This window comes from Chiloscyllium plagiosum, unplaced genomic scaffold, assembly GCF_037043375.1.
Source record: "Chiloscyllium plagiosum isolate Xiang-an unplaced genomic scaffold, Cpla_swu_hap1 HiC_scaffold_3, whole genome shotgun sequence".
Taxonomy (NCBI): domain Eukaryota; kingdom Metazoa; phylum Chordata; class Chondrichthyes; order Orectolobiformes; family Hemiscylliidae; genus Chiloscyllium; species Chiloscyllium plagiosum.
The window spans coordinates 123,324,123-123,349,122 of NW_028270141.1; the positions used below are offsets into that span (position 1 = coordinate 123,324,123).

At 48.2% G+C, this 25,000-nt stretch overlaps 2 non-coding genes and 3 pseudogenes across 2 annotated transcripts; all 5 read right to left on the minus strand.

Moving 5' to 3' along the window:
* Nucleotides 1-2,738: 2,738 nt before the first annotated feature.
* Nucleotides 2,739-2,877, minus strand: LOC148150898 (5S ribosomal RNA; annotated as a pseudogene).
* A 1,546-nt stretch (nt 2,878-4,423) lies between these two features.
* On the minus strand, nt 4,424-4,542 carry LOC148150899 (5S ribosomal RNA). Its single transcript, XR_015755906.1, has one exon. It is a non-coding gene; the product is annotated as a 5S ribosomal RNA (ribosomal RNA).
* A 1,546-nt stretch (nt 4,543-6,088) lies between these two features.
* Nucleotides 6,089-6,227, minus strand: LOC148150900 (5S ribosomal RNA; annotated as a pseudogene).
* Nucleotides 6,228-7,773: 1,546 nt separating this feature from the next.
* On the minus strand, nt 7,774-7,892 carry LOC148150901 (5S ribosomal RNA; annotated as a pseudogene).
* Nucleotides 7,893-9,438: 1,546 nt separating this feature from the next.
* On the minus strand, nt 9,439-9,557 carry LOC148150902 (5S ribosomal RNA). Its single transcript, XR_015756369.1, has one exon. It is a non-coding gene; the product is annotated as a 5S ribosomal RNA (ribosomal RNA).
* Nucleotides 9,558-25,000: the final 15,443 nt, after the last annotated feature.

Below are 25,000 nucleotides of genomic sequence, written 5' to 3' on the forward strand. Positions count from 1 at the left end.
CTCAGATGCATGGCAGATGCACTTTCACGTGGATAAATGGATCCTTATCCACTTTGGTGGCAAGAACAGGAAGGCAGATTACCACCTAAGTGGAATCAATTTAGGTAAAGGGGCAGTACAGAGAGATCTGGGGGTTCTTGTACACCACTCAATGAAGGTAAGCATGCAGGTACAGCAGGTAGTGAAGAAGGCTAATAGCATGCTGGCCTTCATAACAAGAGGGATTGAGTATAGAAGCAAAGAGGTCCTTCTGCAGCTGTACAGGGCCCTGGTGAGACCACACCTGGAATACTGTGTGCAGTTCTGGTCTCCAAATTTGAGGAGAGACATTCTGGCTATTGAGGGAATGCAGCGTAGGTTCACGAGGTCAATTCCTGGAATGGCGGGATTACCTTACACTGAAAGACTGGAGCGACTGGGCTTGTGTACCCTTGAGTTTAGAAGACTGAGAGGGGATCTGGTTGAGACATATAAGATGATCAAAGGATTGGACACTCTGGCGGCAGGCAACATGTTTCCGCTGCGGGGTGAGTGCCGAAACAGAGGACACAGCTTAAAAATACGGGGTAGACCATTTAGGACAGAGATGAGGAGAAACTTCTTCACCCAGAGAGTGGTGGCTGTGTGGAATGCTCTGCCCCAGAGGGCAGTGGAGGCCCAGTCTCTGGATTCATTTAAGAAAGAGTTGGATAGAGCTCTCAAGGATGGTGGAATCAAGGGTTATGGAGATAAGGCAGGAACAGGATACTGATTAAGGATGATCAGCCATGATCATATTGAATGGTGGTGCAGGCTGGAAGGGCAGAATGGCCAACTCCTGCACCTATTGTCTATTGTCCGCCTTTCCTGACTGCCACCCGCAGACAGCGTGCAGCCCCAATCCCTTTCTTTCCGCCTTTCTTGCTGATTTTGGCAGCGCTCCGCTCTCCTCCCCTCCGTGTCTCGTGCCTGCAGGAGACTGATGCCAGGCACAGCAGCAGCAGCAAAAATAACCTGCCGTTCCATTGCCTGGCACAAGACAAGTGCAGAGGGGTGACTTGAGCAGCCACTGCTGGCGGAAAAAGCCTACTGCACCTGGTATTCCCAGGCGGTCTCCCATCCAAGTCCAAACGAGGCCTGAGTCTGCTTAGCTTCCGAGATCAGACGTTTTCAGACTAGTACGGCCGTTCTCAGACTAGTATGGCCGTAGGCCCTGGCCCCTGCCTTTTCTCCCTACTTCAAAGCGTGCTGGCCAGCCACATTTTCTTTCTTGCTCTTTCTCTTTATCCCCTTTGGCTTTTTTTTCTCTTTTCTCTTTGCTCTTCCTCCTCCGTGCGTGCTTCCCTCCCTCCGTCCCTCCAGCTGCCTTTCAGCCAGCCCTTGCCCACCAGGCTCCTGTAGTCTCCCACATCCCCACACAGGCCAACTGCAAGCCCTCCCCCTGCTTCATAGGGCCGCAGCCTGCATTCTCTCATCCTTCCACACTCCTCCACCCCTCCATTTCGGAATGCCAGGCACTGACCAGTGGGGTACCGCACGGATCAGTACTGGGACCGCAGCTTTTTACAATCTATCTTCAGGATATACAAGATGGTATTAGCAATAACATTCGCAAATTTCATCAGCTGGGTGGCAGGGTGAAATGTGATGAGGATGTTAGGAGATTACAGGGTGACCTGGACAAGTTAGGTGAGTGCTCAGATGCATGGCAGATGCACTTTCACGTGGATAAATGGATCCTTATCCACTTTGGTGGCAAGAACAGGAAGGCAGATTACCACCTAAGTGGAATCAATTTAGGTAAAGGGGCAGTACAGAGAGATCTGGGGGTTCTTGTACACCACTCAATGAAGGTAAGCATGCAGGTACAGCAGGTAGTGAAGAAGGCTAATAGCATGCTGGCCTTCATAACAAGAGGGATTGAGTATAGAAGCAAAGAGGTCCTTCTGCAGCTGTACAGGGCCCTGGTGAGACCACACCTGGAGTACTGTGTGCAGTTCTGGTCTCCAAATTTGAGGAGAGACATTCTGGCTATTGAGGGAATGCAGCGTAGGTTCACGAGGTCAATTCCTGGAATGGCGGGATTACCTTACACTGAATGACTGGAGCGACTGGGCTTGTGTACCCTTGAGTTTAGAAGACTGAGAGGGGATCTGGTTGAGACATATAAGATGATCAAAGGATTGGACACTCTGGCGGCAGGCAACATGTTTCCGCTGCGGGGTGAGTGCCGAAATAGAGGACACAGCTTAAAAATACGGGGGTAGACCATTTAGGACAGAGATGAGGAGAAACTTCTTCACCCAGAGAGTGGTGGCTGTGTGGAATGCTCTGCCCCAGAGGGCAGTGGAGGCCCAGTCTCTGGATTCATTTAAGAAAGAGTTGGATAGAGCTCTCAAGGATAGTGGAATCAAGGGTTATGGAGATAAGGCAGGAACAGGATACTGATTAAGGATGATCAGCCATGATCATATTGAATGGTGGTGCAGGCTGGAAGGGCAGAATGGCCAACTCCTGCACCTATTGTCTATTGTCCGCCTTTCCTGACTGCCACCCGCAGACAGCGTGCAGCCCCAATCCCTTTCTTTCCGCCTTTCTTGCTGATTTTGGCAGCGCTCCGCTCTCCTCCCCTCCGTGTCTCGTGCCTGCAGGAGACTGATGCCAGGCACAGCAGCAGCAGCAAAAATAACCTGCCGCTCCATTGCCTGGCACAAGACAAGTGCAGAGGGGTGACTTGAGCAGCCACTGCTGGCGGAAAAAGCCGACTGCACCTGGTATTCCCAGGCGGTCTCCCATCCAAGTACTAACCAGGCCTGAGTCTGCTTAGCTTCCGAGATCAGACGAGATCGGGCGTTTTCAGACGAGATCGGGCGTTTTCAGACTAGTATGGCCGGAGGCGCTGGCCCCTGCCTTTTCTCCCTACTTCAAGGCGTGCTGGCCAGCCACATTTTCTTTGTTGCTCTTTCTCTTTATCCCCTTTGGCTTTTTTTTCTCTTTTCTCTTTGCTCTTCCTCCTCCGTGCGTGCTTCCCTCCCTCCGTCCCTCCAGCTGCCTTTCAGCCAGCCCTTGCCCACCAGGCTCCTGTAGTCTCCCACATCCCCACACAGGCCAACTGCAAGCCCTCCCCCTGCTTCATAGGGCCGCAGCCTGCATTCTCTCATCCTTCCACACTCCTCCACCCCTCCATTTCGGAATGCCAGGCACTGACCAGTGGGGTACCGCACGGATCAGTACTGGGACCGCAGCTTTTTACAATCTATCTTCAGGATATACAAGATGGTATTAGCAATAACATTCGCAAATTTCATCAGCTGGGTGGCAGGGTGAAATCTGATGAGGATGTTAGGAGATTACAGGGTGACCTGGACAAGTTAGGTGAGTGCTCAGATGCATGGCAGATGCACTTTCACGTGGATAAATGGATCCTTATCCACTTTGGTGGCAAGAACAGGAAGGCAGATTACCACCTAAGTGGAATCAATTTAGGTAAAGGGGCAGTACAGAGAGATCTGGGGGTTCTTGTACACCACTCAATGAAGGTAAGCATGCAGGTACAGCAGGTAGTGAAGAAGGCTAATAGCATGCTGGCCTTCATAACAAGAGGGATTGAGTATAGAAGCAAAGAGGTTCTTCTGCAGCTGTACAGGGCCCTGGTGAGACCACACCTGGAGTACTGTGTGCAGTTCTGGTCTCCAAATTTGAGGAGAGACATTCTGGCTATTGAGGGAATGCAGCGTAGGTTCACGAGGTCAATTCCTGGAATGGCGGGATTACCTTACACTGAAAGACTGGAGCGACTGGGCTTGTGTACCCTTGAGTTTAGAAGACTGAGAGGGGATCTGGTTGAGACATATAAGATGATCAAAGGATTGGACACTCTGGCGGCAGGCAACATGTTTCCGCTGCGGGGTGAGTGCCAAAACAGAGGACACAGCTTAAAAATATAGGGTAGACCATTTAGGACAGAGATGAGGAGAAACTTCTTCACCCAGAGAGTGGTGGCTGTGTGGAATGCTCTGCCCCAGAGGGCAGTGGAGGCCCAGTCTCTGGATTCATTTAAGAAAGAGTTGGATAGAGCTCTCAAGGATAGTGGAATCAAGGGTTATGGAGATAAGGCAGGAACAGGATACTGATTAAGGATGATCAGCCATGATCATATTGAATGGTGGTGCAGGCTGGAAGGGCAGAATGGCCAACTCCTGCACCTATTGTCTATTGTCCGCCTTTCCTGACTGCCACCCGCAGACAGCGTGCAGCCCCAATCCCTTTCTTTCCGCCTTTCTTGCTGATTTTGGCAGCGCTCCGCTCTCCTCCCCTCCGTGTCTCGTGCCTGCAGGAGACTGATGCCAGGCACAGCAGCAGCAGCAAAAATAACCTGCCGCTCCATTGCCTGGCACAAGACAAGTGCAGAGGGGTGACTTGAGCAGCCACTGCTGGCGGAAAAAGCCTACTGCACCGGGTATTCCCAGGCGGTCTCCCATCCAAGTACTAACCAGGCCTGAGTCTGCTTAGTTTCCGAGATCAGACGAGATCGGGCGTTTTCAGACTAGTATGGCCGTAGGCGCTGGCCCCTGCCTTTCCTCCCTACTTCAAAGCGTGCTGGCCAGCCACATTTTCTTTGTTGCTCTTTCTCTTTATCCCCTTTGGCTTTTTTTTCTCTTTTCTCTTTGCTCTTCCTCCTCTGTGCGTGCTTCCCTCCCTCCGTTCCTCCAGCTGCCTTTCAGCCAGCCCTTGCCCACCAGGCTCCTGTAGTCTCCCACATCCCCACACAGGCCAACTGCAAGCCCTCCCCCTGCTTCATCGGGCTGCAGCCTGCATTCTCTCATCCTTCCACACTCCTCCACCCCTCCATTTCGGAATGCCAGGCACTGACCAGTGGGGTACCGCACGGATCAGTACTGGGACCGCAGCTTTTTACAATCTATCTTCAGGATATACAAGATGGTATTAGCAATAACATTCGCAAATTTCATCAGCTGGGTGGCAGGGTGAAATGTGATGAGGATGTTAGGAGATTACAGGGTGACCTGGACAAGTTAGGTGAGTGCTCAGATGCATGGCAGATGCACTTTCACGTGGATAAATGGATCCTTATCCACTTTGGTGGCAAGAACAGGAAGGCAGATTACCACCTAAGTGGAATCAATTTAGGTAAAGGGGCAGTACAGAGAGATCTGGGGGTTCTTGTACACCACTCAATGAAGGTAAGCATGCAGGTACAGCAGGTAGTGAAGAAGGCTAATAGCATGCTGGCCTTCATAACAAGAGGGATTGAGTATAGAAGCAAAGAGGTTCTTCTGCAGTTGTACAGGGCCCTGGTGAGACCACACCTGTAGTACTGTGTGCAGTTCTGGTCTCCAAATTTGAGGAGAGACATTCTGGCTATTGAGGGAATGCAGCGTAGGTTCACGAGGTCAATTCCTGGAATGGCGGGATTACCTTACACTGAAAGACTGGAGCGACTGGGCTTGTGTACCCTTGAGTTTAGAAGACTGAGAGGGGATCTGGTTGAGACATATAAGATGATCAAAGGATTGCACACTCTGGCGGCAGGCAACATGTTTCCGCTGCGGGGTGAGTGCCGAAACAGAGGACACAGCTTAAAAATACGGGGTAGACCATTTAGGACAGAGATGAGGAGAAACTTCTTCACCCAGAGAGTGGTGGCTGTGTGGAATGCTCTGCCCCAGAGGGCAGTGGAGGCCCAGTCTCTGGATTCATTTAAGAAAGAGTTGGATAGAGCTCTCAAGGATAGTGGAATCAAGGGTTATGGAGATAAGGCAGGAACAGGATACTGATTAAGGATGATCAGCCATGATCATATTGAATGGTGGTGCAGGCTGGAAGGGCAGAATGGCCAACTCCTGCACCTATTGTCTATTGTCCGCCTTTCCTGACTGCCACCCGCAGACAGCGTGCAGCCCCAATCCCTTTCTTTCCGCCTTTCTTGCTGATTTTGGCAGCGCTCCGCTCTCCTCCCCTCCGTGTCTCGTGCCTGCAGGAGACTGATGCCAGGCACAGCAGCAGCAGCAAAAATAACCTGCCGCTCCATTGCCTGGCACAAGACAAGTGCAGAGGGGTGACTTGAGCAGCCACTGCTGGCGGAAAAAGCCGACTGCACCTGGTATTCCCAGGCGGTCTCCCATCCAAGTACTAACCAGGCCTGAGTCTGCTTAGCTTCCGAGATCAGACGAGATCGGGCGTTTTCAGACGAGATCGGGCGTTTTCAGACTAGTATGGCCGGAGGCGCTGGCCCCTGCCTTTTCTCCCTACTTCAAGGCGTGCTGGCCAGCCACATTTTCTTTGTTGCTCTTTCTCTTTATCCCCTTTGGCTTTTTTTTCTCTTTTCTCTTTGCTCTTCCTCCTCCGTGCGTGCTTCCCTCCCTCCGTCCCTCCAGCTGCCTTTCAGCCAGCCCTTGCCCACCAGGCTCCTGTAGTCTCCCACATCCCCACACAGGCCAACTGCAAGCCCTCCCCCTGCTTCATAGGGCCGCAGCCTGCATTCTCTCATCCTTCCACACTCCTCCACCCCTCCATTTCGGAATGCCAGGCACTGACCAGTGGGGTACCGCACGGATCAGTACTGGGACCGCAGCTTTTTACAATCTATCTTCAGGATATACAAGATGGTATTAGCAATAACATTCGCAAATTTCATCAGCTGGGTGGCAGGGTGAAATCTGATGAGGATGTTAGGAGATTACAGGGTGACCTGGACAAGTTAGGTGAGTGCTCAGATGCATGGCAGATGCACTTTCACGTGGATAAATGGATCCTTATCCACTTTGGTGGCAAGAACAGGAAGGCAGATTACCACCTAAGTGGAATCAATTTAGGTAAAGGGGCAGTACAGAGAGATCTGGGGGTTCTTGTACACCACTCAATGAAGGTAAGCATGCAGGTACAGCAGGTAGTGAAGAAGGCTAATAGCATGCTGGCCTTCATAACAAGAGGGATTGAGTATAGAAGCAAAGAGGTTCTTCTGCAGCTGTACAGGGCCCTGGTGAGACCACACCTGGAGTACTGTGTGCAGTTCTGGTCTCCAAATTTGAGGAGAGACATTCTGGCTATTGAGGGAATGCAGCGTAGGTTCACGAGGTCAATTCCTGGAATGGCGGGATTACCTTACACTGAAAGACTGGAGCGACTGGGCTTGTGTACCCTTGAGTTTAGAAGACTGAGAGGGGATCTGGTTGAGACATATAAGATGATCAAAGGATTGGACACTCTGGCGGCAGGCAACATGTTTCCGCTGCGGGGTGAGTGCCAAAACAGAGGACACAGCTTAAAAATATAGGGTAGACCATTTAGGACAGAGATGAGGAGAAACTTCTTCACCCAGAGAGTGGTGGCTGTGTGGAATGCTCTGCCCCAGAGGGCAGTGGAGGCCCAGTCTCTGGATTCATTTAAGAAAGAGTTGGATAGAGCTCTCAAGGATAGTGGAATCAAGGGTTATGGAGATAAGGCAGGAACAGGATACTGATTAAGGATGATCAGCCATGATCATATTGAATGGTGGTGCAGGCTGGAAGGGCAGAATGGCCAACTCCTGCACCTATTGTCTATTGTCCGCCTTTCCTGACTGCCACCCGCAGACAGCGTGCAGCCCCAATCCCTTTCTTTCCGCCTTTCTTGCTGATTTTGGCAGCGCTCCGCTCTCCTCCCCTCCGTGTCTCGTGCCTGCAGGAGACTGATGCCAGGCACAGCAGCAGCAGCAAAAATAACCTGCCGCTCCATTGCCTGGCACAAGACAAGTGCAGAGGGGTGACTTGAGCAGCCACTGCTGGCGGAAAAAGCCTACTGCACCTGGTATTCCCAGGCGGTCTCGCATCCAAGTACTAACCAGGCCTGAGTCTGCTTAGTTTCCGAGATCAGACGAGATCGGGCGTTTTCAGACTAGTATGGCCGTAGGCGCTGGCCCCTGCCTTTCCTCCCTACTTCAAAGCGTGCTGGCCAGCCACATTTTCTTTGTTGCTCTTTCTCTTTATCCCCTTTGGCTTTTTTTTCTCTTTTCTCTTTGCTCTTCCTCCTCTGTGCGTGCTTCCCTCCCTCCGTTCCTCCAGCTGCCTTTCAGCCAGCCCTTGCCCACCAGGCTCCTGTAGTCTCCCACATCCCCACACAGGCCAACTGCAAGCCCTCCCCCTGCTTCATCGGGCTGCAGCCTGCATTCTCTCATCCTTCCACACTCCTCCACCCCTCCATTTCGGAATGCCAGGCACTGACCAGTGGGGTACCGCACGGATCAGTACTGGGACCGCAGCTTTTTACAATCTATCTTCAGGATATACAAGATGGTATTAGCAATAACATTCGCAAATTTCATCAGCTGGGTGGCAGGGTGAAATGTGATGAGGATGTTAGGAGATTACAGGGTGACCTGGACAAGTTAGGTGAGTGCTCAGATGCATGGCAGATGCACTTTCACGTGGATAAATGGATCCTTATCCACTTTGGTGGCAAGAACAGGAAGGCAGATTACCACCTAAGTGGAATCAATTTAGGTAAAGGGGCAGTACAGAGAGATCTGGGGGTTCTTGTACACCACTCAATGAAGGTAAGCATGCAGGTACAGCAGGTAGTGAAGAAGGCTAATAGCATGCTGGCCTTCATAACAAGAGGGATTGAGTATAGAAGCAAAGAGGTTCTTCTGCAGTTGTACAGGGCCCTGGTGAGACCACACCTGTAGTACTGTGTGCAGTTCTGGTCTCCAAATTTGAGGAGAGACATTCTGGCTATTGAGGGAATGCAGCGTAGGTTCACGAGGTCAATTCCTGGAATGGCGGGATTACCTTACACTGAAAGACTGGAGCGACTGGGCTTGTGTACCCTTGAGTTTAGAAGACTGAGAGGGGATCTGGTTGAGACATATAAGATGATCAAAGGATTGCACACTCTGGCGGCAGGCAACATGTTTCCGCTGCGGGGTGAGTGCCGAAACAGAGGACACAGCTTAAAAATACGGGGTAGACCATTTAGGACAGAGATGAGGAGAAACTTCTTCACCCTGAGAATGGTGGCTGTGTGGAATGCTCTGCCCCAGAGGGCAGTGGAGGCCCAGTCTCTGGATTCATTTAAGAAAGAGTTGGATAGAGCTCTCAAGGATAGTGGAATCAAGGGTTATGGAGATAAGGCAGGAACAGGATACTGATTAAGGATGATCAGCCATGATCATATTGAATGGTGGTGCAGGCTGGAAGGGCAGAATGGCCAACTCCTGCACCTATTGTCTATTGTCCGCCTTTCCTGACTGCCACCCGCAGACAGCGTGCAGCCCCAATCCCTTTCTTTCCGCCTTTCTTGCTGATTTTGGCAGCGCTCCGCTCTCCTCCCCTCCGTGTCTCGTGCCTGCAGGAGACTGATGCCAGGCACAGCAGCAGCAGCAAAAATAACCTGCCGCTCCATTGCCTGGCACAAGACAAGTGCAGAGGGGTGACTTGAGCAGCCACTGCTGGCGGAAAAAGCCTACTGCACCTGGTATTCCCAGGCGGTCTCCCATCCAAGTACTAACCAGGCCTGAGTCTGCTTAGCTTCCGAGATCAGACGAGATCGGGCGTTTTCAGACTAGTATGGCCGTAGGCACTGGCCCCTGCCTTTTCTCCCTACTTCAAGCCGTGCTGGCCAGCCACATTTTCTTTGTTGCTCTTTCTCTTTGTCCCCTTTGGCTTTTTTTTCTCTTTTCTCTTTGCTCTTCCTCCTCCGTGCGTGCTTCCCTCCCTCCGTCCCTCCAGCTGCCTTTCAGCCAGCCCTTGCCCACCAGGCTCCTGTAGTCTCCCACGTCCCCACACAGGCCAACTGCAAGCCCTCCCCCTGCTTCATAGGGCTGCAGCCTGCATTCTCTCATCCTTCCACACTCCTCCACCCCTCCATTTCGGAATGTGTGAGAGGTAATTTCGGTTTAAACTTTAAGATGTGCCTGGACCACAGACTGATCTATAATAAAAGACAAAACTTTTGTTTCTTTTCTATTACATTTTATATACTCAAAAGTAGGATAGTTTAAATTGTGCAGAATGCTGACAATTTGTGAGCAGAGTAAAAAAAAACAAACAGGCCCTTGATTGATGAAACCATTAACACAGGCAGGGAAGGATGAGTCCTTGACTGATAAGACTGCAGGATAGGGAAACGACTCGAGAGACATCTGCTACAGATTGATAAGGCCGCTCGCACGGACAGAGAAGAATAAGTCTTTGACTGATAAGACTACAGGGTGAGAAAAACAACAACTTTAGAGACTCTGAAGACATTTGTTGCCGACTTTGTTGATAAGAGTGCAAATTGGAGAATAATGATGTTTTTAAGAATGTGAACCTCATGGCTCGTTAGAGCCAAGGAGGGGAGGGACTTGTACTGTATATAATAGGAGACTTTGTAAGCCTCAGGGCGCCTTTTTGTCTTTCAAGGGTGCCCAACTCTGCAGACTTGTTAATAAAACTTTGTTTTCCTGAATTTGTCTAGAGCGATTATTGAGAAGCGATTTTCGTTTCTAACAAACTTGGGGGCTCGTCCGATCAACACTCCGGCCGCGAGGGAGGCTGAGGAAGGACATCGGAGAAGGTGCACCCTGCCGAATTCGGCAGTCCCTGATTCCTTGCTTGTCGCCCCGCGCGGCTTGAGCGAGTGATATCCGGGAGGCTCAGGAAAACAAAGAAGGTGTGTACCCGAGGCAGTGGGGACGGTTAATGATCGAGTAATTTCGGTGCACCGAACCCAGGTAAGAAAAACACTTGGGGGGACCTTGTTTCCGGAGGACTGGGGACCTACGGGGTGCCTGTGGATTTTTCTACAGAGACGTGGGACTCAGGAACCTAGAAACTGGGGCTCGCCTGTGAGGGATTTTGCAGAGACCGTGTTTGAGGAGGAACGTGTACCTACGGGGTGCCTGTGATCTGTGTCACAGAGACGTAGGACACAGGAATCCAAAGACCAGGGGTGCCTGCAAAGGAACCTGGGCGATCACGGGACTGAAGGTCCGGGAATTGGCTACATTGTGATAGATTATCACGGGAAAAATACGAAGTCCTCGGAAATGGGAAATAAGGGATCTAAGGCGATTAAGGGAAAGGTAGGCTTAAACAGGGACAATGACACATACCCCGGGGTACCTGACGATAGTCCGTTAGGGAGAATGCTAAATAATTGGGATCAGGCTGGAAGAAAGGGAAAATCTAAAAGGAAGATGGTAAAATACTGTCAAAAGTGGTCCCAGAAACCTATTCAGGGCGACTCAGTGTGGTGGCCTAGATTCGGTACGGACGAAGACTGGGTCCGGCAAGCCCTCATTTTATATGTCAATTCAAAACCTGATGTTAATCTGGAAGAAAGTGATTATGCCCTTTGTTGCCTACCGGTTACGATATCTTGTCAAATGCAGGTAACTAATAAAGACTCGAAAGGGCAGAAAGAATGGGACCCTTTAGATCACTTACCGCCGCCCTACGTGACCCCGTCTGCCCCACAAAATGTTCCTTCGGGTGACGACGATTCAGGGGAAGGGGAAGAAAATGGGGAGGAATCACAAACTACCTCAGGGGTACAGACCAGATCTCAAGCTGGAAAGGGTCACAGACAAAACCCTGTCTCGATTGCAAGAATGAATCCACTCCGGGAAGTGCCCATGGGGGGCGAGGAAGGAGGGACGGGATATGTGAACGTTCCCTTGACGAGTACTGAAGTACGGAATTTCAGGAGGGAGATGAAGGGTCTACTAGAGGACCCCATGGGACTTGCTGAACAATTGGATCAGTTCCTGGGTCCGAATACTTACACGTGGGAAGAGATGTGTTCCATCATGAAAACATTGTTCTCTAGCCAGGAGCGTCAGATGATACGACAAGCTGCGCTCTTGGTCTGGGAGAGAGAGGGGGGAGAAGGAGGGGAGCAGAAGTTTCCCCTCACCGACCCCGAGTGGGATAAGAACACGGAGGAAGGACGGCGCAACATGAGAGACATGCGGGAATATTGGATAAAAGGAATAAGACACGCAGCCCCGAAGGGGCACAATTTTACCAAGGCCTTTGGTAATCATCAAAACCCGAAGGAAACCCCTACGGACTTCCTAGACAGGATTAGGAAGGATTTGCAGCAGTTTGCTGGGGTGGACCCTGAGACGGACGTGGGGCAACAACTCATACGGATAGAGTTTGTATCAAAGGCCTGGCCGGACATACGAAAGAAGTTAGAGAAAATGGATGATTGGGATAGTAAATCTTTAAGTGAATTACTACGGGAGGCGCAAAAGGTGTTTGTGAGAAGGGACGATGAGAAGCAAAAGAAGGCGACAAAGATAATGATGCAGACGGTGCAACAAATGACAGCTGGAAGAAGGGAAAAGGGAGAGCCGTGGCAGAAACAGGAAAGGGGAGAGTCGTGGCAAGAGCAGAGGAAGAGAGAACCATGGCCGGAACAAAGGAAGAGTGGAGGAACGCGAGACCGTGACAGGGAAACGAAGAGGACACTCAGATGTTACTATTGTAATGAAGAGGGACATTTTAAACGGGAGTGCTCCCGCTACAAGCGGGAGGTGAGGTCGTACGCCCTGATGGAGGAAGATTAGGGAGGTCGGGGGTTCCTACCCTTGGGGCAAAAGGACTATCGACAGGAACCCCTGGTAAACTTGAAAGTAGGGCCCCAAGGATCGGAGATCACATTTATGGTGGACTCGGGAGCTGAAAGATCAAGTATAATCCAAATACCCCCCGGCACCCGAGCAGGAGGAAAAGTTATGGGGGTATCTGGAATTGGAGGACAGAAATTACAAGTCCCAGTGGTGGAGGACGTGTAAATTGGGTATGAAAACAGAACTACTAAACGAGACCTCCTTCTACTGCCATCGGCGGGGTTTAATTTGTTAGGAAGAGACTTGCAGGTCAAACTAGGGATCGGAACGGTACCAAATAACGGGGAAATGGTGGTAAGGTTGTTCGCCCTCACCGAAGAAGATGATCAACAAATAGACCCGGAAGTATGGTACCGAGAGGGGAACAGAGGGGGTCTAAACATCAAACCTCTCCAAATCACCATGTTACCAGGAAGAGGCCCGGGAAGAAGGAAACAATACCCGATTGCTATGGAAGGACGGGAGGGGTTACAACCTGTGATAGAAAGATTAATCACAGATGGACTACTGGAGGAATGCATGTCCCCTTTCAATACTCCAATACTCCCTGTGAGGAAGCCGGACGGGACATATAGGCTGGTGCAAGACTTGCGGGGGTTGAATGAAGTAGTCCAGGCTAGATACCCGGTGGTACCTAATCCCTACACGTTAATGAGTAAAATTCCCCCCGAACATGAATGGTTCAGCGTAATAGATCTGAAGGATGCTTTCTGGAGTTGCCCCCTTGACGAAGAAAGTCGGAACCTTTTTGCCTTTGAATGGGAGAATCCCTTCACAGGACGAAAGCGACAGTTAAGATGGACGGTCTTGCCACAGGGATTCACGGAGTCACCCAATTTGTTTGGACAAATACTGGAGCAGATCTTAGGAGGATTTCGGTGTAACGCGGAGAATCAATTGCTCCAATATGTCGATGATCTCTTACTCTCAGGACCAAGAGAAGAGGAGGTACGAGCAGACACCGTTGCCCTGCTGAACTTCCTGGGGAAACAGGGTCTACGCGTCTCCAGGACAAAACTCCAGTTTGTGGAGCGAGAAGTAAGATATCTGGGTCATCAAGTCAGTAAGGGGCACCGCCGTATCACGCCAGAACGAATATCAGGGATTACGGGTATGCCAATACCCAGGACGAAGAAGGAAGTCAGACAATTCCTGGGACTAGTAGGGTATTGCCGGATATGGATTGAAAGTTACACCACTTTAGTAAAAGTTTTGTACGACAAACTGGGACAAGAAGGACAAAAGGTGGACTGGTCAGATGAGGAGGAGCAGCGATTTAATATTATTAAAAATAAACTGATTCGAGCTCCGGTATTGGCTTTACCCACCCTGAAGGAACCGTTCCAGTTATATGTTAATAGCGCCGGCGGAATTGCCCAGGGTGTGCTTACTCAGCTGCGGGCAGGGAAACGTCAGCCGGTTGCATTTTTGTCAAAGATGTTAGACCCTGTGTCACGTGGATGGCCGACCTGTATCCAGGCAGTGGCAGCTACGGCAATGTTAGTAGAAGAGGCCCGAAAACTTACCTTTGGAGGAAGAATCACAGTATACTCCCCACATTCGGTTAGTACCATACTGGCTCAGAAGGCTCACCGCTGGTTAACAGACTCTCGCATCCTAAAGTATGAGACGATTTTGATGACCGGGAACGATCTCAATTTTGCAAAAGATCTCAGTTGCGACCCAGCCCAGTTTCTGTACGGACGTCCTGCAGACGGGGAACAGGAGCATGATTGTGTGGAATTTGTGGACTTGCAGACCAAGAGCCGAGAGGACCTGCAAGAAGCCCCGCTGGGTGAGGGACAGGAACTGTATATCGACGGGTCCTCCCGGTGCATCAGTGGAGTACGATACAGTGGCTATGCTGTCAAAGATGGTGCAACGAAACGGACGATTGAGTCCGGACGACTGCCCGGGAAGTGGTCAGCCCAATCCTGTGAGTTGTACGCCCTCCAGAGGGCCCTGAAGTTGTTGGAGGGGAAAGTGGGGACCATATATACTGACTCAAAGTATGCATACGGAGTCGTTCATACTTTCGGGAAAATCTGGGAAGAGCGAGGATTGATAACTTCCCGGGGAAAAGAATTAGCTCACGAACAAATGATCAGCCTAACGTTGGAAGCCCTGGCGTTGCCTACAGAACTCGCAGTAGTCCATGTACCCGGTCACCAGAAGGGGTCGACACCGGAAGCGGTGGGAAACCGGCTGGCAGACGAGGAAGCCAAGCGGGCAGCGGTCGAAAAATCCGTCCAATTGTTAACGTTAATACCGTTGAGGGAAGGGCTCGCTAAACAACCCGTCTTCACCCAGGGGGAGATTGATAAAATGGATCAATTAGGTGCCCGGCTAGATACTAACGGGAAGTGGACGGTTCCTGATGGGAGACAAGTACTGAACAAACAGATCACCCGAGGTATTCTGCACCGATTACACCATCAGACCCACTGGGGGGTGCAAGCCATGTGTGACACGATCCTGAGAGACTATGTATGCAGGGGGATATACACATTAGCCCAACAAGAGGTAGTCGGATGCCCCACTTGCCAGCGAATTAATCAGAAGGCCATGCGTTCTATGCCAGCCGGTGGTCAGCCCCTCGCGATTAGGCCATTTCAGAGGATCCAAGTCGACTTTACAGAATTACCCCCAGTACAGAGATGGAAGTATCTGCTAGTAATAGTAGACCATTTCACTCACTGGGTAGAGGCTTTCCCAACTGCCAAAGACGATGCACCAACCGTGGCCCGACTGTTGTTAGAGAACATAATCCCGAGATATGGCATAATGGAATCTATCGACTCCGACTGCGGGACACATTTTATTTCTAAGCTACACCATTTGATCTGTACTGCCCTGGGTATCCAATGGAAATTCCACGCACCCTGGCATCCCCAGAGTTCGGGTCGAGTTGAGAGAATGAATGGCACGCTCAAGACCCAATTGACTAAGCTGATGTTAGAAACTAAGTTACCCTGGCCAAAGTGCCTGCCCATTGCCCTAATGAGGATACGTACGGCACCTCGCCGAGATGTCGGGGTTTCCCCCTATGAAATGCTGTTCGGATTACCGTATTGGAGTAAGGTTGATGGATGTCCCACTCTACAAGGCGGGGAAGTATTTATCCGAACCTATTTACTGGCCTTATCCCGTTCTTTTGCAGAACTCCGGAGGAAAGGTCTCCTGGCTCAGACTCCGCCGCTCGACTTCCTCCTGCATAAGGTGGAGCCCGGAGATTGGATACTTGTTAAGACCTGAAAGGCCGAAAAGCTCCAGCCGCGGTGGGAAGGACCGTTCCTGGTTCTGTTAACAACTGAAGCAGCTGTTCGGACGAAAGAAAAAGGGTGGGTCCACGCATCGAGGATAAAGGGGCCTGTTCCGCCTGAAGAAGAAAGCACCTGGACATGCGAGCAAGGGGACAAGCCGTTGTCGGTAAAACTGAAAAGACAGCAATAATGAATTCTACTTGGACTGTACTGGTGGGGATATTGATCAGTTTACTCCTGTATGTGGGGGAGGGTGAGGGGAGATGTGACAAATGTCGAACTACAGTAAGACTTGGGATTCGAATCTATTCGGGATCATTTGTGTCCCATTCCTATGTGGACGATAGGTGTTACGATGTGAGTGCACGCCATGAATGTTGGGAGGATGGGAGACCCTATTATCAGGTTTATAATAAAGGATACGGTGGCAAAATCCATGGATGCCCTATAAATGACCGCTGGGTGTGTATTAGCAAAACTGGGAGGTGGGACCTATCCTCCGTGTTGCTCGGGGAGCAGGTTGACAGAGTCAAGGAGACCAAGATACAGATCCCTGATCGGGGGTTGGGGAAAGAGCAAGACCAACAGGGAACGGTCGTGCTCCCTAAAGTGCCATCTGTATACGCAGAGGTAGAAGGAAAGATTGAACTCCCTGATGTTACACAAAACCTGTTTATTGATCTCACCTCTAGAATAGCCACTGTTTTAAATGTTAGCAATTGCTGGGTCTGTGGGGGGCCGCGTATGTCGGAACAATGGCCGTGGACTGGTCAAAGCTTAGACATATGGGAATTGCTGCAAACCACTTGGACTCATGACAACGAAAGGAAAAGCCAGGGGTGGAGACTGACAAACAGCCCTGAGGGCCAGTTCTGTATTGAAGGCAAGGGGACCGTGAAGGTAGGGATTAGTCCCTGTCAGAATATCTTGGATGCAACCTCCCTGTCAGAATATCTTGGATGCAACCACGCGAGTATGGTGGCCTGAGAATATTGCTTGGTACATTGCAAACCGAGATCATCAAAATTGCATTCGGTTACGTTCTGATTCCTCCTCTTACGAGCTAAGTGCTGACCCTCCCGATGGCATGAAAAGAGTGTGGAGCGGTGGTTGTCAGGGGAATCAATGCTGGAATAATCCTGTCCAGACTCTGCCACAGGGCGAACAATCCGAATACTGGAATTGCAGTGGTCCTGGTCCTTATGAGGGCGTCCCTGGGGTAAAGGAGTTGTGGGATGCCGTTGTGAGGCAGGGAGGGCCTGCTCCAGATGGCCTATTTTGGATATGCGGTAATCAGGCATATTCCAAACTGCCCATGGGATGGGCTGGAGTATGCTTCCTGGGTCTAAGAAGACCTGAATTCTTCCTATTACCCCGGGAGGAAGGCGATGATTTGGGAGTTAAACTCTTTGACTCCCTGCGTAGGTCGCCAAGGGATATCCAAGTCGGTGATTGGGGGGATGAGTGGCCACCGGCCCGGATTATTGAATACTACGGGCCGGCTACGTGGGCACAGGACGGATCATGGGGATATCGTACTCCTATCTATATGCTAAATCGAATTATCAGGCTCCAAGCAGTCGTAGAGGTCATTACTAACCGGACTGCCCTGGCCCTAGAGCTGTTGGCTCAGCAGCAGGAACAGATGAGGGCTGCTATATATCAAAACCGACTTGCCTTGGATTATCTGTTGGCCTCGGAGGGGGGTGTGTGCGGGAAATTTAACCTGACAAACTGCTGTCTAGAAATTGACGATAATGGTAAAGCGGTTTTGAAAATTTCCGATGAAATTCGGAGATTGGCCCATGTGCCAGTACAATCTTGGCGTCCTCTTAGTGGCATCGGATGGTGGGATGGTCTCCTAGGTGGTAGCTGGTGGCGCACGGCGTTGCTGGTGGTTGGGAGCGGCATGATTCTTCTTCTCGTATTACCCTGCCTAACTCCCTGTATTCAGTTTTTAATTCAGAAAAATATTTCCCGACTCCAGGCAGTGGTGGTTCCACAACATGGGACGCGGGAACTTAAAGTGATGTTGCTGCGAAAGACCAAGGATTTCCCGGGCCCTTGAGGGAGGGGGGTGCTTATCTTCGTCAGGCACATCTTAAAGAAAGAAAAGGGTGGAATTGTGAGAGGTAATTTCGGTTTAAACTTTAAGATGTGCCTGGACCACAGACTGATCTATAATAAAAGACAAAACCTTTGTTTCTTTTCTATTACATTTTATATACTCAAAAGTAGAATAGTTTAAATTGTGCAGAATGCTGACAATTTGTGAGCAGAGTAAAAAAAAACAAAAAGGCCCTTGATTGATGAAACCATTAACACAGGCAGGGAAGGATGAGTCCTTGACTGATAAGACTGCAGGATAGGGAAACGACTCGAGAGACATCTGCTACAGATTGATAAGGCCGCTCGCACGGACAGAGAAGAATAAGTCTTTGACTGATAAGACTACAGGGTGAGAAAAACAACAACTTTAGAGACTCTGAAGACATTTGTTGCCGACTTTGTTGATAAGAGTGCAAATTGGAGAATAATGATGTCTTTAAGAATGTGAACCTCATGGCTCGTTAGAGCAAAGGAGGGGAGGGACTTGTACTGTATATAATAGGAGACTTTGTAAGCCTCAGGGCGCCTTTTTGTCTTTCAAGGATGCCCAACTCTGCAGACTTGTTAATAAAACTTTGTTTTCCTGAATTTGTCTAGAGCGATTATTGAGAAGCGATTTTCGTTTCTAACAGAATGCCAGGCACTGACCAGTGGGGTACCGCAGGGATCAGTACTGGGACCGCAGCTTTTTACAATCTATGTTCAGGATATACAAGATGGTATTAGCAATAACATTCGCAAATTTCATCAGCTGGGTGGCAGGGTGAAATGTGATGAGGATGTTAGGAGATTACAGGGTGACCTGGACAAGTTAGGTGAGTGCTCAGATGCATGGCAGATGCACTTTCATGTGGATAAATGGATCCTTATCCACTTTGGTGGCAAGAACAGGAAGGCAGATTACCACCTAAGTGGAATCAATTTAGGTAAAGGGGCAGTCCAGAGAGATCTGGGGGTTCTTGTTGTGGCATATAAATGAATTAATGTTATTTCTGCAAGTATAAATTCCGATACAGAATAGGAATGAGAAAATACATATTCAGCAAAAAGAAATCATGAGACATGAATACAGAACAATGGTGGATATATGGGCAAACAGGAAAGCATCTGTTTCCCCTCCTCAAGACACAGGAACTAACCCTAATCAAAGAGGTCAAAGTGGCCTCTGGATGGAAATAGATGCTGATAGAAGAAAAGATATGCCTAATCAATAATCTATAATAGACTGACGTCAAACACACTTATGGGAGTCAGAGATAAGAGTTTGTCACGGACAAAACAGGATAAACAAAAGTTGTGGATTAAGTCTTAAGGAAATGAGTGACGTAAGCGAAGCAGGGAACAGACAATGGAATAAGGAAAACATATGGGATAAATTGCGAGGGTTTTTCGGATATAGTGTGCATTTTGTCATTACCTTACCAGGTAGTTAGACAAAGCACCCATCTATAGGTGTACAAATAAATGGCTGATCAGAAATTAGTCTCGGACTGAAATTATTAAAGTGAGTGAGCTTTTGTTTCTCACAATTGGGGGCTCGTCCGGGATTTTCTTCCATCACCGGGGGGAGTGGCTGGCCTTGGACACTGGGAAGACGCGTCCCGTTCCCCATTGAGGAGCGGTCTCGTCCCGGTTTGGTCTGCTCCCTTAGGTGACTGATGTGAATCCTATAAGAGAGACATCTGAATCAGACAGTGATAGGAGCTCGATAGAAAATACGGTGACAAAAGGGGCCAGGCAACTCTGTGCACAGACCAAGGTAAGAAAATTGACTTTTAAGTATTGCCTTGGTGGCCGGGATTGAGTTTTAGTAGTTAATAAGGGACTAACGAAGGAACTCAATATGGCTTGTGCTTTGGGTAAGGAAAAAGCCTCCGGGGAAACAAAGTAAGGACACGGCAATGGAAATGGAGGCGGGGTCCCTTACAACATTCCTCCGGAAAGTCCTTTGGGCAGGATGTTGTGGAAATTGGCAAAATAATACTTGTACAAGGGAGAAAGATGATTAAATATTGTTGCTTTGTATGGACTAAGGACTCCATTCTTCGTCCCGCTGTCATCTGGCCAAAGTACAGATCGGACGAAGACTGGGTTTGTGAATATCTGAATTTATATGTCAATGTGCGAGAGACAGAGAGAGAGAGAGAGAGAGAGAGAATGTAAAGAGCTGTCCAGCTGGTAGGAAGTTTAACCCTTTGTGATTTGGTTTGAGTGAACATTTGTTTGTTGGTGATTGAATGTTTGTGTTTTATTCCCTGGAGCTTGTGTTCCAGGACTGTTTTGAATCTGATTTTGTTATGGAAACTTAACATGATTTCTTTTAAGGTTAAGGAATCTATTGTGATTATGAAGAAAAAAAAAAGGAATGATAACTCCTGTTCTTTTTACAGATCATGACTGCCTTACTATCAGTTTCTAACTAATCTCTTTTATCTTTACATAACAGCGATTTATGGAGGACAGTTGAAGTTTCAGTTCAACATTAGATTGTGGTAAAAGCAAAATTCTATGGTTAATATCTGTGACCTTGGATTCAGCCATTGTTCATGCATTAGAAGTTTTTTTTAAAAAAACTTGAGTAGACGAGTTCTTTTAAGGCAAGCTCTGATTATTTTACGACTTATAGTATTGTAATTGAGCAATGATTGGTCAGGACTATTTAAGAAAACTAATTTTGGATCTAAATTAAAGGACTAAAACTGGGTAATTACAGTGAATTGCAAAATTGGGAACTGTATGCATTTTGCATTTTGACTATTAAACACTGAAGAAATGAACGTAAATATATATAAATATATTTATAAGTTAGGAACAGGCTTTGAAGGTTAGTCAAGCATGAATTGATGAATTGGTGTTTGAAGTTATGGGGAGCTAGAAATATTGCAACATTTCTTTAAAAAAAAGATAAAGGGGAAAAGACGTAACGACTTATCCCCTTTGGGAGGTACCCGTAGGGGACAAAGAGATTGGGTTTGTAAGTGCCCCCCTCACCAGTGGGGAGGTCAGAACATTTAAAAAGGAAATGAAGGTCCTGGTTGAGGATCCGGTGGGGTTGTCTGAACAAATTGATCAATTTTTGGGGCCCAGTCTCTATGCCTGGGCTGAATTAATGTCTATTTTGAATATATTATTTACTGGGGAGGAAAGGGGACTTGTACGAGGAACTGCCATTAAAATATGGGACAGGGAACACCCGATTGGAGATGGGGATGCTGGACAGGGAGAGGTGAAGTTTCCCCTCAGAGACCCCCAGTGGGAAAACCAAAACCCGGAGCATAGAGAAGAAATGAGGGAATTGAAAGACCTGATTCTAAAAGGAATAAGGGAGGCAGTTCCGAAGTCACAGAATTTGATTAAAGCCTTTGAAATTAGACAGGAGAAAGATGAGACTCCCTCAGCTTTCTTGCAAAGATTAAGGGACTCAATGCGGAAATACTCTGGAATGAACCCTGAGGACTCAGTGGCACAGGGTCTTTTGAAAGTACATTTTGTGACAAGAGCATGGCCAGACATACAGAGAAAGATACAGAAGATAGAAGGATGGAGTGAAAAACCATTAGATGAATTGTCGAGAGAGGCACAGAAAGTGTTTGTAAAGAGGGAGAGGACAAGGGGGAACATTTGATAGAGGGTTTGAGGGGCAGAGATGGAAGTCGCTACAGGCAGGATGCTATTATTGTGGAAAGATAGGGCATTTTAAGCAGGAGTGTCCTGATCTACAAAGGGAAGAAAAGGCAATTCCGCTTATGAATTATGATGAAGAATAGGGGTGTCAGGGGTTCCTGCCCTCAGGGGCCCACCAGGAACCCTTGATAAACTTGAAGGTGGGACCGTGTAGGGAGGAGGTAATCTCCCTAGTAGATACGGGGGCAGCACGGTCATCGCTGAATTTTAAACCAAAGAAAGTAGAAATGTTAACACGGTCAATTACTGTTTCGGGGGTGAAAGGGGAAGGATTTACTGTTCCAGTATTTGAACCTATGATGATAGAAGGTCCTAAAGGTAGGGTTACAGGGGAACTGCTATATATCCCTGATATAGGAAGTAACTTACTGGGGAGAGACCTAATTATCCTTTTAGGACTGGAGATTGGAATTCAGGAAAAAGAATTAGTTGTACAACTGGCGATGTTGACAGAGGATGCTGAGAGAAAGATAGACCCTATTGTATGGGCTAGAGAAGGGAATCGTGGAAAACTACAGATCCCTCCCCTTTTAATAAATTTAAAACGGAAAGGGGACGTTGTCTGTGAACGACAATATCCTATTTCCATAGAAGGTAAACGGGGACTGCAGCCAGTAATTGAGGGACTGATTAGAGATGGTTTGTTGGAGCCATGTATGTCTCCTTATAATACCCCAATTCTACCAGTGTGGAAATCTGATGGAACTTATCGATTGGTGCAGGATTTGAGAACATTAAATCGGATGGTACAGGTCAGGCACCCAGTGGTGCCAAACCCCTACACGTTATTAAGTAAGATCCCTCATGATCACAAATGGTTTAGTGTGATAGATTTAAAGGATGCCTTTTGGGCTTGTCCCTTGGCGGAGGAAAGATTTGGGACTATTCCCCTATGAAATCTTATTTGAATTACCTTATCTGGGAACGCAGGGAGAATTGCCAATTCCCGAAACTAAAGATTTGTTTTTAAAGAAGTATATACTGGGCTTGTCCTCCTCTTTATCTTTCCTCAGAAAACAGGGTCTATTGGCACAGACTCCGCCCCTTGAATTTGCTGTTCATCCCATCCGGCCAGGAGATTGAGTCTTAAAATCATGGACAGAGACTAAGCTGCAGCCAGACTGGGAAGGGCCGTGTCAGGCTCTTTTGACTACCGAAATGGCAATAAGGACGGCGGAAAAAGGCTGGACTCATTATACTCGGATCAAAGGGCCAGTGGACCCTCCAGTTGAGGAAGAAGTCTGGACGCAATCAACGCAAGACCCGCTGAAACTCAGACTAAAGAGACTTTGAGTAATTGACTATACAGTGGCGACGCGAGCGCGGGATTATTTCTGTAAGATTGTATATTAAGCCTTTTTGTGTTTTAGCATAATGATCAGAATACTGGGAATGCTTAGAGTTATGATGCTAGCCCTCTTCGTATTGGGATTTTGTTACATATCATTTTCATATGTATTATTAATGGTTCCTGAGTCTGATAATCCACAAGTAATAGACACTGATATATGTAGCTTAGTAAATTGTAGGAATGTAGCTAATCAGAGACAATACCGCAACTCAGAGATACATCTTAAGTCCTATGGGGATGGCCTCGGGGATGGTACCTGGTATAATGGTCTTGTCACAATACACCAGGCCCCCTTCCGACCAGCACGCGATTGTCCCAATAAAAAGTGTAACCCCATATATTTAACGATAAGAAAAACCACATGGCACGAAGCAGTTTTGGGAGGTGGCACTTATGAGGTACAATTAAATGAAACATTTGGGATTGAAATGAAAGCAAATGGGAAGGAGTTTGTGGGCTGTTGTTTTCGAATTAGCATAGGACAGGGAAAAATGGGTAGAATTACTGGGTAATGAGATACAACCTTTCACCACTCCCAATGATCCTAAAGTAGTAAAAATTATAGAGGTAAACGATTTGAAACAGACCATCGAGATAGAGACTGGGTACAGGGATGCAAATGCCTGGGTTGAATGGGTAAAGTATACTGTAAAAAGTCTGAACAAAAGCAATTGCTATGCATGTGCCTCCGGTAGGCCAGTGGCCCAGGTGGTTCCCTTTCCGCTCGGGTGGAAGCGAGACAGGAAGGGCATGAAATGTATGATAGCCCTGTACCAGGATGAGACTGCATGGAATGATAGGAATTGTACCTCCCTATCTCTGATGTTCCCTCCCTTGGAGGAGGAAGATGCAAAAGTTCCCCCTACATTTTCCGCCGCAGTTGGAAATCACACGTCATGTGTGCACAGGCGAGGTACGAGTCGGTCGATATATTTGGGGGAGCTGAAATTATGTACAGAGATTAAGAATGTTACCGAAACGGAGAAGGGAGGGAACTACTCAGCATTAAAGGTTCCCCGAGCGGATCTGTGGTGGTACTGTGGAGGAAAAATATTGAGACCCACCCTACCTCCGGATTGGAGAGGGATATGTGCAATTGTACAATTGGCAATTCCATTTACCCTGGCATTTGAGAAGGAAAAGATAGTAGGGAAAAAGGGAAGGGGTAAGAGATTACTGTTAGATACTTCTTTTGATGACAGGATTTATCTCGACTCGGTAGGAGTCCCTAGGGGAGTACCTGAATTCAAAGCTCGTAACCAGATTGCAGCAGGCTTTGAGTCAGCTCTCTTTTGGTGGGTAACAATTAATAAAAATGTAGACTGGATAAATTACATTTTTTATAATCAACAGCGATTTATGAATTATACAAGAGATGCGGTTAAAGGAATATCAGAACAGCTTGATGCGACGAGTAGGATGGCATTGGAAAATAGAATAGCCCTTGATATGATTTTAGCAGAGAAAGGGGGTGTATGTGTGATGTTAGGAGGAAGCTGTTGTACCTTTATTCCTAATAACACTGCGCCTGATGGTTCGATTACTTGGGCCTTAAGGGGATTGACTACCTTAGCAGAGGAACTGGCTGAGAATTCAGGAGTAGACACATCTCTCACAGGGTGGCTTGAATCCTGGTTTGGAAAATGGAAGGGGGTGGTGGTTTCTATCCGAACTTCCCTGATAGTAGTAGTCGGGGTATTGGTGGCCAGTGGCTGTTGTATCATACCCTGTATACGAGGGCTCACCCAGAGGCTGAGTGAAACAGCCTTGATGAAACGATTGACCCTGAGGGGAATCAGACAGAGGAACTTTATCAACTAAATAATAAGGAGATGAGTGAGACTAAGATGGATGAAATCTCTGAAATGATGCTTGCGAATTTTGTAAACAATGTTAAGAAAAAAAAGGAGACAAAAATGCAGAAGTTAACAGATAGTAATGAAAAGAAAAAGGGGAAATTGTGGGATATAAATGAATTAATGTTATTTCTGCAAG